An 18,269-nucleotide genomic window follows, 5' to 3' on the forward strand; every position below is an offset into this window, starting at 1 on the left:
ATTAAAAATGGAAAACAGGGTCTGGGAGAGGAGAAGGAGAAAAGCCTTCTTACCAGGAAACATTCCAGATGCCACTCTTGTTACCTCATTTGAAATTTGCAATGACGCAAGAACATGAACCCGAGCAGACTCTGTTCTCTGGGAAAGGACAGCTTGTCAGGGCCCTAGTTTGCATCAGAGTTGAGTTAGAGCTCCCGGAAACCACAGGGCTCACACTGACTGCACTCTCTCCCTGCTGCCTGGGGCCCCAGCTGTGCCTCCAGATGAATCACCAGTGACTGCTCAGAGAGCCATGCCAATGTCCCCACCATTCTGCTTTCAATACAGTAGGCCTGGCTTCCTTCTCACCCAGGGACCCACCACCAATCTGATCACATTGTGAAACTATCTGATAAAGACATTTTATATTCCTCATCATTCTTTTTTTTTTTTTTTTTTTTTTTTTCTTTTTAGGGCTGCAGGTGGAAGTTCCCAGCTAGGGGTCAGATCAGAGTTGCAGCTGAGATCTATGCCACAGCCACAGCAACACTAGATCGGGGCTGCACCTGTAACCTACGCTGCAGCTTGCAGCAACACTGGATCCTTAACCCACTGATTGAGGTCAGGGATCAAACCCAAATCCTCAAGGAAACTATGTCAGGTTCTTAACCTGCTGAGTCACAATGGGAACTCTGCATTCCTCATCATTTCTAAACCATTTGTGTTCCCCAATGTACTCCCATTTTTAAGACTTGAGGACTTATTTCCTCCTGAACCCCTCAGTCAGAATTTGTATATTTCATTCTCCAAAGGATCATGTCATGCCGAGATAGATTCTCTGGCTGAATTATGCCTTTTCAAAGTGTCTTTCCATTTGGGGAGTCACCCCTCTATTAGTTATGTTCCTTATTTTTATAGGATTTATTCCTTCTGGCATGGAAAAATGCAAATCCATTCAACAATGGCTCTCAAACAGCAATGAGAGGCTGTAAGTGCCACAAAATTTTAAAGGATTGGAATTTAAAATTTCCAGGTTTGTAGGCATCATGAAGTTCTTGTTTCAAGTTTTACGTAAAAGAAAATTTGGCCAGGGGATACTGTTTTCCCTACCCTAGGACTACAAGATTAGATGCACCTTTCATCAGCTGAGAATTTGTGGGTGTGTGCCTGCTGGGATTTCAAAGGGTATGCATTCTTCGGCCAAATACGGCCTTGGCACATAGCCAACTTTGTAGGCATATTGGACATTGCATGCCGAATCCATGGTTTGACGACTCCTGTCACCTTACCTTGTTCTTACCATGACCTAAACAGAAAGAGGGAGGGGGAAAGTCTTTATTTAGGCTGTGGCCAACCAACTGAAAAGTTACACAGCCTTACTCATCCTCCTACCATCAGCTGACATCATATCACCTGCATGTGGAGACAGACCAATTCGATTCTGGAGGTGACAGTTACCAAGTAACGAAAATGCATAGAGCTTTACAAAGTCAATAGGAAAACATAGCAAGCAAAACCACCTGAAAAGAACAACAAATCAGGAGTTCCCCATCATGTCCCAGTGGGTTAAGAATACAACTACAATGACCCAGGTCACTGCAAAGGTGCAAGTTCAATCCCTGGTCCAGCACAGTGGGTTAAAGGATCTGGTGTTGCTTCAGCTGTGGTGTAGGTCACAGCTGTGGCTCAGATTCAGTCTCTGGCCCAGAAACTTCCAAAGGCCACAGGGGCAGCCATAAAGTTAAAAGAAAAAGGGAAAAAAGACAACAACAAATTAGGTAGCACCTGATAGCTTGTTTCTTCTGCTAGGTTATCTCTGATTTCTGACTGGTTGGCATGGCTTTCATTCTCTGATTCAGGTGACAAGTTATTGGGATTTGGGTTGGAAAGAAATTTAAATTGAGTTATCTTGTTGTCTCCCCTTGAGCCTTTTGTTATTTATATATTGTATGTATAAAATCATTACATAGATTTTTTAAGCTTATGGGGCAATGACCACAGTAAGAAATTGATTTTTACATTGTGACATAACACACACACACACCTAAAAGCTCTACAAAAAATATATTCTTACTATATATGACTCACTTCAATATTTTCATTCTGTTCCATTTTATTCTAAATTTGTCTGGACTAGATGTTCTGGCTGTGGCTCAGCAGGTTAAGAACTCAATGTAGTGTCCATGAGGATGCGAATCCAATTCCTGACTTTGCTCAGTGGGTTAAGGACCCAGCTGCAGTGTAGGTGGCAGATGTGGCTAGGACCCAGTATTGCTGTGACTATGATGTAGGCTGGCAGCTATAGTTCCAATTTGACCCCTGGCCCAGTAATTTCCATATGCTCACATGTGTGGCCATAAAAAAAAATTTTAGTTAAAAAATGATTTTTAAAAATAAACTATAGTTTTTTATTGTTATTATCTTTTTTTTTTTTTTTTTGTCTTTTTAGGGCTGCACCTGCGGCATATGGAGGTTCCCAGGCTAGGGGTCTAATTCTAGCTGTAGCTGCTGGCCACAGCAACACCAGATCGGATGTGCATCTGCGACATACACCACAGCTCATGACAAAGCCAGCTCCTTAACCCACTGAGCAAGGCCAGGGATCAAACCCACATCCTCATGTTTCCTAGTCAGATTTGTTTCTGCTGCACCACGATGGGAACTCTAAAAAATTCTTTAAACTAGTCTAGACTATTCAAAATGCCTTTTGCTGTCCATTAAATTAATTTCACAACCCATTAAAGGAATATGACCCACAATTTGGAAAAATATATTACTTAAACTGTGGTTTAAAGGACAGTTTAGAGTATTCTGATGAAATACAAAGTGTAACTAAAAAGTGAATTTAATTAGCATTTTCCAAGATTTTTTTTTTCCTGTGGGATCATTAATATTGCTCATCCAGTTCTTTGGTGGAATTATAATGTACCCACAATTTCACACTTTCCTTTTCCAATTCTGATGATAAGTTGTAAAAACCGTATAATTATATCAGACTCCTTTCTACATCCTCACAGAGACAGAGTCTTAGGTAGTTTCTTCCAAAGTGTTTCACCCATGAAGCCTGGCAAGGTAGAGGGACATGGTGCCACTTGGCTATGGCAGTGGTGTGTGTATACATAAAGAATCCACACTGAAAATGGCAGCCAAGGAAATGCCAGAGCTGGACCAGAGCGTCTATCTGGAACCAGCACCAGAGAAAATGACAGAACCAGGTAAAAGCCAAGTAAGGCAAAATCTGAAAGTCAAGAACAAAGGGAGAGGGAGCAGGCATAGCGCAATCCCCAAACTAAAGAGTAAAAAGCCATAGGGGCTCCTGATCCTTTCATCATGGCCTTGTTTAGGAGCATCCTGCAAACACTAAAAGGGAAGCTCCAAATCTGTTACCCAGAGAATCACACTGAAGGAAACCTTTAGACTCACTCATAATAATTAATCCATGGGCAATTTTCCTTTAAGACTCTGATATTAAGTCAAAGTTGTCTGTGTTTCTTCACCTATATTATCTAGTGGCAAATGCCAGAAATTTTATCATTTCATTCATAAATACATCAGTATGTATAAAAAATTATTTTTAAAAACAAGACCAAAGTTACATCACACTTAAAAAGTTTTAGTAATGATGTCTTAATGCCATTCAGTATCCAATTAGTATCCACATTTCCCCAACTGCCCCATAATTTTTGTTTGCTTTTACATTGTGCTTTTTCTAATCAGGGTCCAAATAGTCAGGACCCATGCATTTTAATTGGTTGATTTGTCTCATTTTCATTTGTAAGTCCCCCCTTTTTTTGAGCGATAACAAGATAAAATCCAAAACCTCTTTAAATAGTTGTGTCTTTCCAAAATATTGAGTGTTTATTTCGACTTGTTTGTCAGCTAAGAAAAATAGCTGCAGGCCTCCTCTGCAGGAATTAGGGGGAAGAAAGCTTGCTTTAGGTAACAAGTTACCAAGGGCGATGAAAATGGCGCCTCCCTCACTCTGCTCTGTCCTTCCTGAAATCTCCTGCATTAAACTCCCCAAAGGCCTCTTTTAAAACACGGCTGCATTAAATTCCCAAGTAGCTCACATTCTATAAACAGGAAATATTAATCTCTGATATTAATCTTCCAGTTCTTTGCCAGAACAATGTTTATAAATGTTGGCTCATGGGGATGACAAGCCTGGTGACTCATCAAAGGATCAGTTCTCTTCAGCAGAGTTTTCATGTTGAGTGCATTTCGATATCTTTCAATTCTTAGAAAATCCAAGTGTTTATTACTTTTTGTGGGATGGCACATGCCAGAATAGAATGCTAGGTTTTCTATTTCCAGGAGGAGTTTTCTTACATTCACCTGAATAAATTTTCCTGTCACTATTCAGTGGTTGTTTCTCATCTTTCAAAAATTCTAAAACATGGAGAAAAGACAGGCCTTTCAATAAGTGGTGCTCGGAAAACTGGACAGCTTCATGTGAAAGAGTGAAATTAGAACATTCTTTAATACCATACACAAAAATAACCTCAAAATGAATTAAAGACATAAATATAAGACTGGATACTATAAAACTCTGAGAGGAAAACACAGAATACTCTTTGACATAAATGGCAGCAGTATCTGTTTGGATCCACCTCCCAAGGTAATGAAAGTAAAAATAAACAAATGAAACCTAATTAAACGTAAAAGCTTTTGCACAACAAAGAAAACCATTTTTTAAAAAATGAAAAGACAATCCACAGATTGGGAGAAAATCTTTGGAAACAAGGTGACCTACAAGGAATTAATCTCCAAAATAGACAAACATCTCAAACAGCTTTATATCAAAAAAACCCAACCCAATTAAAAAATGGTTGGGAAAAGGATCAGGATGGCAGAGGAGTAAGATGTGGCACTCCCATTCTCCCACAAAAATAGTAATAACCTGGAGTTCCGTCATGGCGCAGTGGAAACAAATGTGACTAGGGACCATGAGGTTGCAGGTTTGATCCTTGGCCTTGCTCAGAGGGTTAAGAATCTGGCATTGCTCACAGATTCGGATCAGACCTGGCATTGGTATGGCTCTGGCATAGGCCGGCAGCTACAGTTCCAATTGGACCCCTAGCCTGGGAACTTCCATATGTGGCAGGTGCAGCCCTAAAAGGACAAAAAAAAAAATCTACATGTAGAATGATTCACACAGAACATCTACTGAATGCTGGCAGAAGAATTTAAACCTCCAAAAAGGGCAAGAACCTTCCACACAACTGAGTAGAACAAAAGGAAAAAAGAGAGAGAGAGAAATGTAATCAGGATGGGACTAGCACCCCTGAGAGGGAGCTGTTAAAGAGGAAAAGAATCCATACCGTGGGAAGCCCCCTAACCAACAGGGAGATCAGCCAAGACAGAGGGACTTCAAAGTCTCAAAGAAAAGTACAGCAACTGAACTGAGGAGGGCAAAGCATAGTGAGAGCCACACAGACCACCTCCCCAGACACCACAGACTGAGATGCTCAAGCAGGGGCTGGGGGCAGAAATGCAGGCTCTGGAGGTCAGTTCCAAGGGGAGGACTGGGGTTTCACTGAGGGGAGACAGCCTGAGGGGCTAGGGAGCAGTGTGCTATGGGCTTGGGAAACATACATCAGAGCCAAGGGAACCCAGAAGGAGGTCTGGGCCCAGAGGAGAAGTAAGGTGACATTTTGGGGGAGGGGAGTGGAAGAGGGGTAGACTGCCATAGGAATCTATTTCCCTGTGCATGGTGGACTCTCAGAGGGTGGGGAGACTCTGGCACAGTCTACAGGTGGTGAGGCACAACTTGCTTGGGCTGTGGGAGATGGAGCACCTCTTGTGTAGGCTACAGGTGGCTTGGCACCTCTTGTGTGGGCTAAGGACATCAGGGGTGCTAAGTGCAATGTGGAACCTCTTGTGGGATCTACAGACAGCAGGGACAAACCACAGCAGTCATCCCAGAAATCAGAGGGGTACATGGCCTGCTACCACTAGGGGTCTGTGAACAGGTAACACTTGCGGCCCCAATCACCTCAGAAGCCACCACGGAGGAGGGCACTGCAGCCAAACACCACCTGTTATTTCTCTCACCTCCCCCGCCCCCGGGAACTTACACACCCTGCTGCTGCCACTGCCAAATGCTCCAGGCACCACCTAATCTGTCTGAGGCTTATTACCACTTCCCAGGGCCCTGCAACTAGGAGTAGCCTAAGCCACCTTCCCATGGATCCTTGCTATTATCAAGAGTCCAGTAACCAGGCACTGACTACTAGCCCTGCCCATTGCCTCCTTCTCCCTGGAAACACATGCAGCACCCTATAAAGGGGATAACAGCCTGCTCACACTGAGGAAAGAGAAAGCAAATATTCAAACACCCATGCCAAAAATAAAGAGTAAGTGCCCAGAAAACACAAAGGGGTGCTTTTGCATATAAATAGGTCTCTAAGACTACAGTAGTTGATTTTCCTAAACTCACAGAATAAGAAAAATATAAGCAAAATTTAAGAAGTTCAGGAACCATTCTCAGTTAAAAGAACAGAAGAATTCACCTAAAGCAGCAATTCACTCTGACAGACATTGAGTTCAAAAAGGAGACAGTGAAAATACTGAAGGAATTAAGGGTGAATATGAAGGAATTAAGAGTGGATATAAATAGTAATGCAGATTACCTTGGAAAGGAAATAGAAAATGTAAGGAGGAGAAAAGAAAATTTAGAAAATTCATTTGCAGAGATGCAAACTGACTTAAATGCACTAAAGAGCAGAATGAATAATGCAGATGAACGAATTAGTGACTCGTAAGATAGAATCATGGAAATTACCCAATCAGGACAGCAGACAGAAAACCAAATGAAAAAACATGAAAGCAATATATGAGATCTATGGGATAATATAAAGCAGGCCAATCTTCATATAATAGGGATTCCAGAAGGAAAAGAAAAAGAAAAGAGGATTGAAAGTATATTTGAAGAAATTATGGCTGAAACTTTCCAAATCTAAAGGAAAAAGATATCAAGATACAGGAAGTAGGAGATCCCAAAAAGTGAACCCAAACAGGCCCACACCAAGACATATTATAATAAAAATGGCAAAAGTTAAATATAAAGAGAATTATAAAGGCTAGCAGCTGATTTCTCTGTAGAAACACTACAGGACAGAAGAGAGTGGCAAAATATATTCAAAGTTCTAAAAGGGAAAAATTTGCATCCTAGAATATCCTACCCAGCAAGAATATCATTTAAAATAGAAGGAGAAATAAAGAATTTCTCCAACAGACAAAAATAAAAATATTACAGCAATACTAAACCCATTCTAAAAGAAATATGGAAAGGCCTTGTCTAAGTAAAAAAGTAAGAAGAAATAGGATGAAGGAAATTACAATTGGAAAGCAATCACTTAAAATAAGCCAGTACACAGATCTAAAAGAAAAAAAAAAAAAAAAACCTATTGTAAAAGTGACAATAAACACAAGGAATAGCAAAAAGACAAACATGAAGATATTTAAAAAGGACTTTAAAATCATAAAGCATGGGGAAGGAAAGTAAGAAAATCGACTTTTTTTTTAATGTGTTCAAGCCCATATAACTATTACGCTAAAGCAAGAAGATATAGGAAGGGGTTAAAATACTTGAAAAATAGGGCAACTGAAAATTAAAACCAAACAATACACTCACGACAACTAAAAAGAAGAGAACACAAGCATAAAATAAGTGAAAATCATCCAACTAAAAAAAAAAGGAACAAAGGAGAAACATACAATCAATTGGAAAACAAGGTTTAAAATGTCAATACATACATATTTATCAATAATTACCTTAAATGTCAATGGACTAAATGCTCCAATCAAAATACCTAGAATGGCAGATTGGATAAAAAAGAAAGAGCCTACAATATGCTGTCTACAAGAGACTCACCTTAGGGCAAAGGACACTAACTTGAAAGTGAGGGGATGGAAATGATATTTCATGCAAATAGAAAAGACAGGAAAGCAGGAGTTGCAATACTCATATCAGACAATATAGACTTTAAAATTAAGGCCATAAAGAAAGACAAAGAAGGACACTATTTAATGATAAAAAAGGATTCACTCAAGAATTGGATATTACAATCATCCATATATATGTCCCTAATATATGAGCACCCAGATACATACAATAAATACTAGCAAACATAAAAGGAGAAATTAATTGGAATACAATAATAATAGGAGATTTTAATGCCCCACTCATATCAATGGACAGATCCTCTAGACAGAAAATCAATAAGGCAACAGAGATCCTAAAGGAAACAATAGAAAAGTTAGACTTAATTGACATTTTCAGGACATTACATCCAAAAAACCAGAATAGACATTTTTTTTAAAGTGCACAGGGAACATTCTCAAGAATTGATCACATAATGGGGCACAAAAATTAACCTCAACAAATTTAAGAACATAGAAATTATTTCAAATATCTTCTCTGACCCAAATGGCATGAAACTAGAAATCAACCACAGGAAAAGAAATAAGAAAAAATGACTACATGGAGACTAAACAACATGCTACTAAAAAACCAATGGGTCAATGAGGAAATCAAGATGGAAATTTAAAAAATACCTTGAGACAAATGATAATGAAAACACAACCATTCAAAATCTATGGGATGCCATAAAGCAGTGCTTAGAGGGAAGTTCATAGTGATACAAATCTTCCTCAGAAAAGAAAAATATTAAATCAACAACTTAACTGAGCACCTAAAAGAATTAGAAAAAGAAGAACAAACAAAACCCCAAATCAGCAGAAGAAAATCATGAATATCAGAGAGGAAATCAATAAAATAGAGATTCAAAAAAGTAATAGGAAAGAAAACAATAAAACCAAGAGCTGGTTCTTTGAAAGGGTAAACAAAATTGACAAGCCTCTGGCCATACTCACCAAGAAGAGGAGAGAAAAAACTCAAAAAAAAAAAAAAAAAAAAAAAAAAAAGGAAAAAGGAAAAATCTCAGTGGATACTGTAGAAATGCAAACAACCATAAGAGAATACTATGAATAATTACATGCCAACACATTTGACAACTTGGAAGAAACTGACAACTTTCTAGTGACACCAAAACTGAATCAAGAAAAAATAGATCAATTGAACAGACTGATCACTAGAAATGAAATTGAATATGTAATAAAAACACTTCCTACAAACAAAAGTCCAGGACCAAATGGCTTCACAGGCTATTCTAGCAAACAAACAAGGAATAAGTTATACCCATCCTTCTTAAATTTTTCCAAAAGGTTAGAGAAGAAGGAATACTCCCAAAGACATTTTATGAAATCACTATCACTCTAATGCCACAAATAGACATAGATAATACAAAAAAAATTATGGGCCAATAACTTTAATGAATATAGATGCAAAAATTCTCAAGAAAATTTTAGCCAACTGAATCCAACAATGCATAAAGAGATCATACACCACAATCAAGTGGGATTCATTCCAAGTTCACAAGGATGGTTCAACATACACAAATGAATCAATGTCATACACTACATTAACAAAAGAAAAGTCAAGAACCACATGATCATCTCAATAGATGTAGAAAAAGCATTTGACAAAGTCCAACATCCATTCATGATAAAAACACTTACCAAAGTGGGTATAGAGGGAACATACCTTAAAATAATCAAAGCCATTTATGACAAACTCACAGCAAATATAATACTCAATGGAGAAAAGCTGAAAGCCTGCCCACTAAAATCTGGAACAAGGCAAGGAAGCCCACTCTCACCACTTTTATTCAACATAGTATTGGAAATCCTAGCTACAGCAATCAAACAAAAGAAATAAAAGGTATCTAAATTGGAAGAAAAGAGGTAAAACTGTCACTGTATGCAGATAACATGATTCTATATATAGAAAGCCCTAAGGACTCCACACAAAAACTACTTGAACTGATCAAAGAATTCAGATAAGTAGCAGGACACAAGATTAACATTCAGATATCAGTTGCATTTCTGTATACTAACAATGAAATATTAGAAAAGGAATATAAAAATAAAATACCTTGCAAAATTGCACCACAAAAAAATGAAACACATAGGGATAAACCTGACTAAGGATATGAAAGATTTATATGCTGAGGACTATAAAGCATTAATCAATGAAATTAAAAATGAATCAAAGAAATGGAAAGATATTCCATGCTCCTGGATTGGAAGAATTATTATTGTTAAAATGGCCATACTAACCAAAGAAATCTACAGATTCAATGCAATCCTTATCAAATTACCCATAACATTTTTCACAGAACTATAACAAACAATCCAAAAATTTATATGGAACCATAAAAGACCTAGAATTGCCAAAGTAATCCTGGGGAACAAAAACCAAGCAGGAGGCATAACTCTCCCAGACTTCAGACAATATTACAAAGCTACAGTCATCAAGACAGTAGGGTATTGCTATCAAAACAAACATACAGACAAATGGGACAGAATAAAGAAGACAGAAATAAACCCAGACACCTATGGGCAATTAATTTTCAACAAAAGAGGCAGAAATATAAAATGGGAAAAAGAGAGTATTTTTCAGCAAGTGGTGCTGGGAAAACTGGATAGCTGCCTGTAAAGCAATGAAACTGGAACATACCCTCACACCATGCACAAAAATAAACTCAAAATGGCTTAAAGACTTAAACATAAGAAAAGACACCATCAAACTCCTAGAAGAGAACACAGGCAAAATATTCTCAGACATCAACTGTACAGATGTTTTCTTAGGTCAGTCTCCCTAGGCAACAGAAATAAAAGCAAAAATAAAGAAAAAGAAAAATCTTTTGATGAGTGGATTTAGAAGATGTGGTATATATATACACAATGGAATACTATTCATCCATAAAAAGGAACAAAATAATGCCATTTGCAGGAACATAGGTGGAACTAGAGACTCTCATACTAAGTGAAGTATGAGAAAGAGAAAGAAATACCATATAATATCACTTATATCTGAAATCTAATATATGGCACAAATGAAACTTACCACAGGAAAGAAACTCATGGATTTAGCGGACAGACCTGTGGTTGCCAAGGGGGAGGGGGAGGGAATGGGATGGACTGGGGGTTTGGGGTTAATAGTTGCAAACTGTTGCATTTGGAGTGGGTAGGCAATGAGATCCTACTATGTAGCACAGGGAACTATATCTAGTCACTTGTGATGGAACATGATGGAGGATAATATGAAGAGAATATGACTGGGTCACTTTGCTGTACAGAAAAAATTGACAGAACATTGTAAATCAACTATAATGGAAACAATAAAAAATTTAAAAATTGGTCAGATCTAAATATTAATTTCTCCAAAGACATAGATGGCCAAAAAACACATGAAATATTTTTAACATTAATAATTAAATAAATGAAAATTAAAATCATGATGAGATATAACCTCATACCAGTCAGAATTGGCCATCACCAATAAGTCTACAAATAATAAATGTTGGGAAAAGTGTGGAGAATAGGGAAACTTCCTACACTGCTGGTGGGAATGTAAGAGGTGCCAGTCACTGTGGAGAGCAGTGTGGAGGTTCCTTGAAAAACTAAATAGAGAACTGCCTTATGATCCAGCAATCCCACTCCTGGGTACATACTTAGAGAAAACATAATTTGAAAACATACATGTACTCCAATGTTCATTGCAGCATTTTTTACAATAGCTAAGACATAGAAGCAATCTAAATGTTCATCAACGTAGGAATGGATAAAGATATGGTACATATATACAATGGAATGTTACTGAACCATAAAAAGAATGAAATAATGCCATTTGCAGCAACATAGTTGGACCTAGAGATTACCATACTGAGTGAAGTAAGTCAAAGAAAAAGACAAATATGATATTAGTTATATGTGGACTCCAATTTTTAAGATGATACAAAATAACATTGATAAAACAAAGTCACAGATTTTGAAACTAAATTTATAGTTACCAAGGGGAAACCATGGCAGGAGAGAGATAAATTAGAAGTTTGGGATTAACATATACACACTACTACATATAAAATATATAACTACCAAAGACCTACTGTATAGCACAGGGAAATATACTCAATATTCTGTAATAACCTATCTGGGAAAGGAATCTGAAAAAGAATAGATATATGTATATGTATAACTGATTCTCTTTGCTGTATGCTGTACACCTGAAACTAATATAACACTGTATGTCAACTAGGCTCCAATAAATTTTTAAAATAAAATAAATTATAAAACACATCCTTGTTGGGTGGAATAGAAGGACTGGAGCTCAACTTCTCTCATAAAAACAACAAAATTCACAAATAAAGGCTGAGCAATTTTCAAACAAATGGAACAGAAACCTTACAAAAGATATCCTACTCCAGAAGATAAAGAGGAGGCCACATCAAGAGGTAGGAGGGGCAATTACATGATATATACAACCCCATAACCTCCTGGATGAGAAGCCCCCCAGACTGGAAACTGGTTCACAGAGACTCACATACAGGAATGAGAGTTCTGAGCCCTGCATCAAACTCCCAAATGTGGAGAGAAAGAGCCCCTGGAGCATCTGGCATTAAAGGCCAATGGGGCTTGTGTGCAGGAGCTCCACAGGAGTGAGGGAAATGTAGACCCCATCCTTAAAAGGTACACACAGAATTTCACGTGCACTGGGTCCCAGGGCAAAGCAAAGTCTCCATAGGAATCTGGGTCAAACGTGACTGCAATTCTTGGAAGACATCCTGGGAAAACACGGAAATTATAGATGCAGAACAGAAAAGAGAAAAAAGATTGAAAACAAATGAAGAGAGTCTCAGAGAATTCTGGAACAATGTTAAACGCAACAACATCTGTATTATAGGGGTGCCAGAAGGAGAAGAGGGCGGGGGGGACAGAAAAAATATTCAAAGAGATAATAGCCGAAAACTTTCCTAACATAGGAAGGGAACCACTCACTCAAATCCAGGAAGCACAACAAGTACCATATAAAATAAACCCAAGGAGGAATACACCGAGACACATATTAATCAAACTGACCAAAATTAAAGACAAAGAGAAAATATTGAAAGCAGTTAGGGAAAATAAACAATGACATACAAGGGAACCCCAATAAGGTTATGGGTAGATTTTTCAGCAGAAACTCTGCAGGCCAGAAGGGAGTGGCATGATATACTTAACGTGATGAAAGGAAAAAACCTCCAACCAAGATGACTTTACCCAGCAAGGCTCTCATTTAGATTTGAAGGAGAAATCAAAACTTCACAGATAAGCAAAAGCTGAGAGAATTCAGCAACACTAAACCAGCCTTACAGCAAATACTAAAGGAACTTCTCTAGGCAGAAAAGAAAAGGCTGCAACCAGAAACAAAACTATCACAAATGACAAGGCTCACCAGTAAAGGTATATATACAGTAAAGATACAAAATCATCTACACACAATTATGCCACCAAAATCAGAAATCATGAGAAGAGGTGGGTACAATGCAGGACACTGGAGATGAACTTACAATTAAGAGAACAACTACTTAAAACAATCTCATATACATATAGACTCTGATATCAAAATTTAAGAATAACTGCAAACCAAAAATCTACAATTGATACCCACACAAATAAGAAAAACCAACTCAAATACAACACAAAAGATAGTCATCAAACCAGAAGAGGAGAGAACAAGAGAAGAAAGGAAGAAAAAAGAGCAACAACAACAAAAAAAAAAACAAAAAAAACAAAGCAATTAATAAAATGGCAATAAGAATATACATATCAATAATTACCTTAAATGTTAATGGACTAAATGCTCCAACCAAAAGACATAGACTGGCTGAACGGATACAAAAACAAGATCCATATATATGCTGTCTTCAAGAGACCCACTTCACTTCTAGCGACACATACAAATTGAAAGTGAGAGGATGGATGAAAATATTCTCTGCAAACGGGAATCAAAAGAAAACAGGAGTAGCAATACTCATATTAGACAAAATAGAATTTAAAATGAAGAATATCTTAAGGAACAAAGAAAGTCATTACATAACGATCAAAGGATCAATCCAATATGAAGGTACAACAATTTTAAATATCTACACACCCAACATAGGTTCACCACAATATATAAGGCAACTGCTAACACCTTAAAAGGAGAAATTGATAATAACACAATAGTAGTGGGGGACTTTAAGACAACACTTACAGCAATGGAGATCATCCAGTCAGAAAATCAATAAGGAAACACAGGCCCTGAATGAAGCATCAGACCAGAAGGACGTAATAGATATTTATAGGACATTCCATCCAAAAGTAACAGAATACACATTCTTCTCAAGTGCACATGGAACATTCTCTAAGATTGATCACATCCTGGGCTACAAATCCAACCTTGGTAACTTTAGGAAAATTGAAATCATATCAAGCATCTTTTCCGACCACAATGCTATATGACTAGAAATCAACAACAAGGAAAAAACTGCAAAAAATGCAAACACGTGGAGACTAAACAACATGCTACTAAACAACCAATGGATCACTGAAGAAATCAAAGAGGAAATTAAGAAATACCTAGAAGCAAATGACAACAAAGATACGACACTCCAAAACCTATGGGATGCAGCAAAAGCTGTTCTAAGAGGAAGTTTATAGCAATACAAGCCCACCTCAGGAAACAAGAAAAAGCTGAAATAAACAAGCTAACTTTACACCTAAAGCAGCTCAAGAGAGAAGAAAAGACAAGACCTAAAATTAGTAGAAGGAAAGAACTCATAAAGGTCAGAGCAGAAATCAATGAAATAGAAACAAAGAAAACCATAGAAAAGATCAATGCTGGTTCTTTGAAAAGATCAACAAAATTGATAAACCCTTAACCAAGAAAAAAAGAGAGAGGACTCAAATCAATAACATTAGAAGTGAAAAGGAGAAGTAACAACGGACATCACAGAAATACAAAGGCTCGTAAGAGACTATTTTATGCACCTATATGCCAATAAAACAGAAAATCTAGAAGAAATGGACAAATTCTTAGAAAAGTAAAATCTTCCAAGACTAAACCAAGATGAAATAGAAAAGATGAATGGACCAATCACAAGAACCGAAATTGAAACTGTCATTAAAAAACTTCCAACAAACAAAAATCCAGGACCAGATGGCTTCGCAGGTGAATTCTATCAAACATTTAGAGAAGAGATAACACCTATCCTTCTGAAACTATTCCAAAAAATCGCAGAGGAAGGGATACTCCAAAACTCATTCTATGAGGCCACCATCACCCTGATACAAAAACCAGACAAAGATACCACAAAAAAAGAAAACCCACTGAGCAGGGCCAGGGATTGAACCCACAACTCTGTGGTTCCTAGTCGGATTCGTTAACCACTGCACTGAGATGAGAACTCCAGTTTTTTTAAAAATTTAAATATCATTTATTTACAATGCTGTATTTGTTTCAGGTGTACAGCCAAATTATACGTATATACACATTCTTTTCAGATTCTTTTCCTTTATAGGTTATTAGAAAATATTGAGGATAATTCTCTGCTATACATTAAGTCCTTGTCAGTTATCTATTTTACACATAGTAGCGTATATATGTTAATCCCAACTCCTGATTTAACCTAAATTAGATGCATTTCAATATCCAAAAATATGGGAGATTTTCTAGATAGCATATTGTAACTGCTTTCTAATTTAACTGTTGTCAGAGAATATACTCTCTATGATTTCAATCCTTCTAAAATGTTTGTTAGTGTCATTAAGATTTTTATATCCTTACTGATTTTTTTTTATCCACCTACTCTATCAATAACTTGAGGGATGCTATAATCACCAAATGTGATTATGGATTTGTCCTTTTGGTTTTTTAGTTTTTGCCTCACAATTTGAAGTTCTTTTATTAGGCACATACACATTTAGGACTATGGTGTCTTTTTGATGAATTAACCTCTTTATCTTTTCTAATACTTTCTATCTTGATGTCTAACTTATCTGATATTACTATAGTAATTAGTTAATAGTAATTGCCAGTTTTGTTATGATTATTGCTGCATGGAATATTTCTTTCTGTTCTATTTGTGTTTTTATTTTCAGAGTGTGATTCTTAAAGATATCATATACTGAGCTTTGCTTTTTTATCCAATTACAAAATTTCTGCCTTTCAATTGGAGTTTAGTCCATTTGCATTTATTGAAATGGCCTATAAGATTATATTTAAATCTACCTGCTTGCTCTTTGTCTTCCATTTGTCTATTCTGCGTTTTGTCTCTGTTGATTGTTTCCTGCCTTCTTTTAGGTTAGTTGAATATTTTTAAGTATTCCATATTGTTCTCTCCATTGGCTTCTTAGTTATATCCCTTTTTTATTTTAAATTTTTAGTGATTGTTCTCAGACTAATGATTTGCATCCTTAACATAGGATTATATTGTACTTCTTCAAACTTCACACTTCTTATCTGACCCTTGCATTTCCTACTTCATCCTTCCTACTTTCCACCTGACACTTTTCACTTCCCACTTTGCACTTCACAAGCATAATATTTACAATAATATAATTCCATTTACTTACTCACCCTTGTCTTTTGTGCTACTGCTGTCATATATTTTGCTTCTACAAATGTAAAACCCCCTTACATTATTGATTTTGCTTTAAATAGTCCTTTCACTTTTAAGAAAAGTATGAAAAGAAAAAGTAACATTGCCATTTAAATGCACCCTCTTATTTACCATTTACCATTTCATTGCACATATGTAGCATCATCTTCAGCCAAGGGTTCAGGGAGAACTTCCTCCTGCTCTGTGCAGCTCCTTTTCTCTACTGTCCTGTTTTGCAGATTCCAGCCACTTCAGCAACCCCAAAGTGATCTGTTTCCTCAGCTCATCAGGACTAGCGATCTCTGCCCCTATCTCAGGTCTCCACACCATGGCTTGGAAAATATCCCCGTGGGCCTTACCTCCCAAGTTTCTCTCAGGGATCATCCTTTGCATTTCCTGTTTTCCAATTCTGATGTTGCTTCATGTATCTTTCTTGTTTTGTGATTGTTTACCACAGGAGAGATAATCCAATACCAGTTATTCTATCACAGTCCCCCAAGCAGAATCTATACAGGATTTGAACCAAAAACCAAAAATGAAAACATCCTCAGAATCTCTTACATATTCTACATCCAAGTTTCCACCTTTATAATATTCATAATTATGTAACATAAGAATGTAAATGCTCTACTTCATTAATTGTTTAATATATCAAACTTGCAAAACTAAACCAATTAGACCAACTTGGCCATTTGCAAACACTGTACTGATAAGAAAAGGGCCATTAAAACTGAATGATTAGCTAGTGAGACTTCCTATACTGCCATGGCCCACAGAGTCTTTTAGAAATGAGGCCTTAGCAAATTGGATGGTTTATAGGGTCTGTTTTTAACTTTGCATAATGGAGGAGTCTGGATAGAAAAATAGAAAATATTTCAGTCTGTAAGGAGCTACACTTAGAGTTGCACAGCAAACAACCTATTAGAGCAGGATAGTTAAAATTCTATCAAAATGTTAGAAAGAATAAACAAAAGGACAATACAGCTTCATATTTGAACAGTGAATTTCTTCACTGGGCCTCTCATCAAACCTCTGAAAAAGGCAGTGAGCTGTTATCTTTCCAATTTTACAAATGAGGAAACTCAGAATCAAACAAGTTAACAGACTTATCCAACATCACACAGGTAGGTGATGACAGAACTCAGGAGGCAGAGCCACTGTGAGTAAATTGACCAGTCATGCCCTTTCACAGGGACAGCCCAGGCCAGCCCAGGGAGTAGAGAGAATACATGGCCAACTATGGGGTGCAATTTGAGAGATGCCAAATCATCCACCTCCTAACTTAGCATACGGCCTAAGATGTTAGCATTAATTATTCATTTCAGCATGAGCCACTGGTAACCTGGTTAAATGGAAATCTAATTACCTTACATTTGTACAGCAACTCACACTTTCCAAACTGTTCTACATATCATAACACATTTGTTATGAGTACTTTCTATGTAGTAGGCACTATTTTAAGTGTTTTTGCATGTATTGACTATTTTCATTTATACATTAACTCTAAGGGGGGTGCTATAAATATTTCCATCTTACATGTGAAGAAACTAAAGTGTAAAAAGATTAAATATCTTGCCAAAGGTCATACAATTAGAAAGAAAGAAGTTAGGATTTGCATCTAGATACGGAGTTCTTGCTTTTAACCATTAAGCTATTTATTATGCATTAGATTCAATCCAATGTCCCTCAAGATAAAGGAATTATTAAATTGCCTGTTTACGGATGAACCAATGGAGACCCCAAAAATATAGGTGATTTGCCTAC

General features: G+C 37.0%; 1 long non-coding RNA gene across 2 annotated transcripts in view; it reads right to left on the reverse strand.

Moving 5' to 3' along the window:
- LOC146396979 (uncharacterized) overlaps positions 1-18,269 on the reverse strand; it is a 166,881-nt gene that overhangs the window by 115,463 nt on the left and 33,149 nt on the right. Inside the window, exon 2 of one of the 2 annotated variants that reach the window (XR_014826611.1) lies at positions 16,865-17,011. The exons of the other annotated variant lie outside the window; for it this stretch is intronic. This is a non-coding gene — a long non-coding RNA (uncharacterized LOC146396979). The remainder of the gene's footprint in view (positions 1-16,864; positions 17,012-18,269) is intronic. 2 annotated transcript variants of the gene reach the window in all.

Source organism: Sus scrofa, chromosome 14 (genome assembly GCF_054392235.1).
Source record: "Sus scrofa isolate SSC_HxYL_T2T_F1_AM1 chromosome 14, Sscrofa_HxYL_maternal_Yorkshire_Landrace_v2.0, whole genome shotgun sequence".
In the NCBI taxonomy this organism is placed as follows: Eukaryota; Metazoa; Chordata; class Mammalia; order Artiodactyla; family Suidae; genus Sus; species Sus scrofa.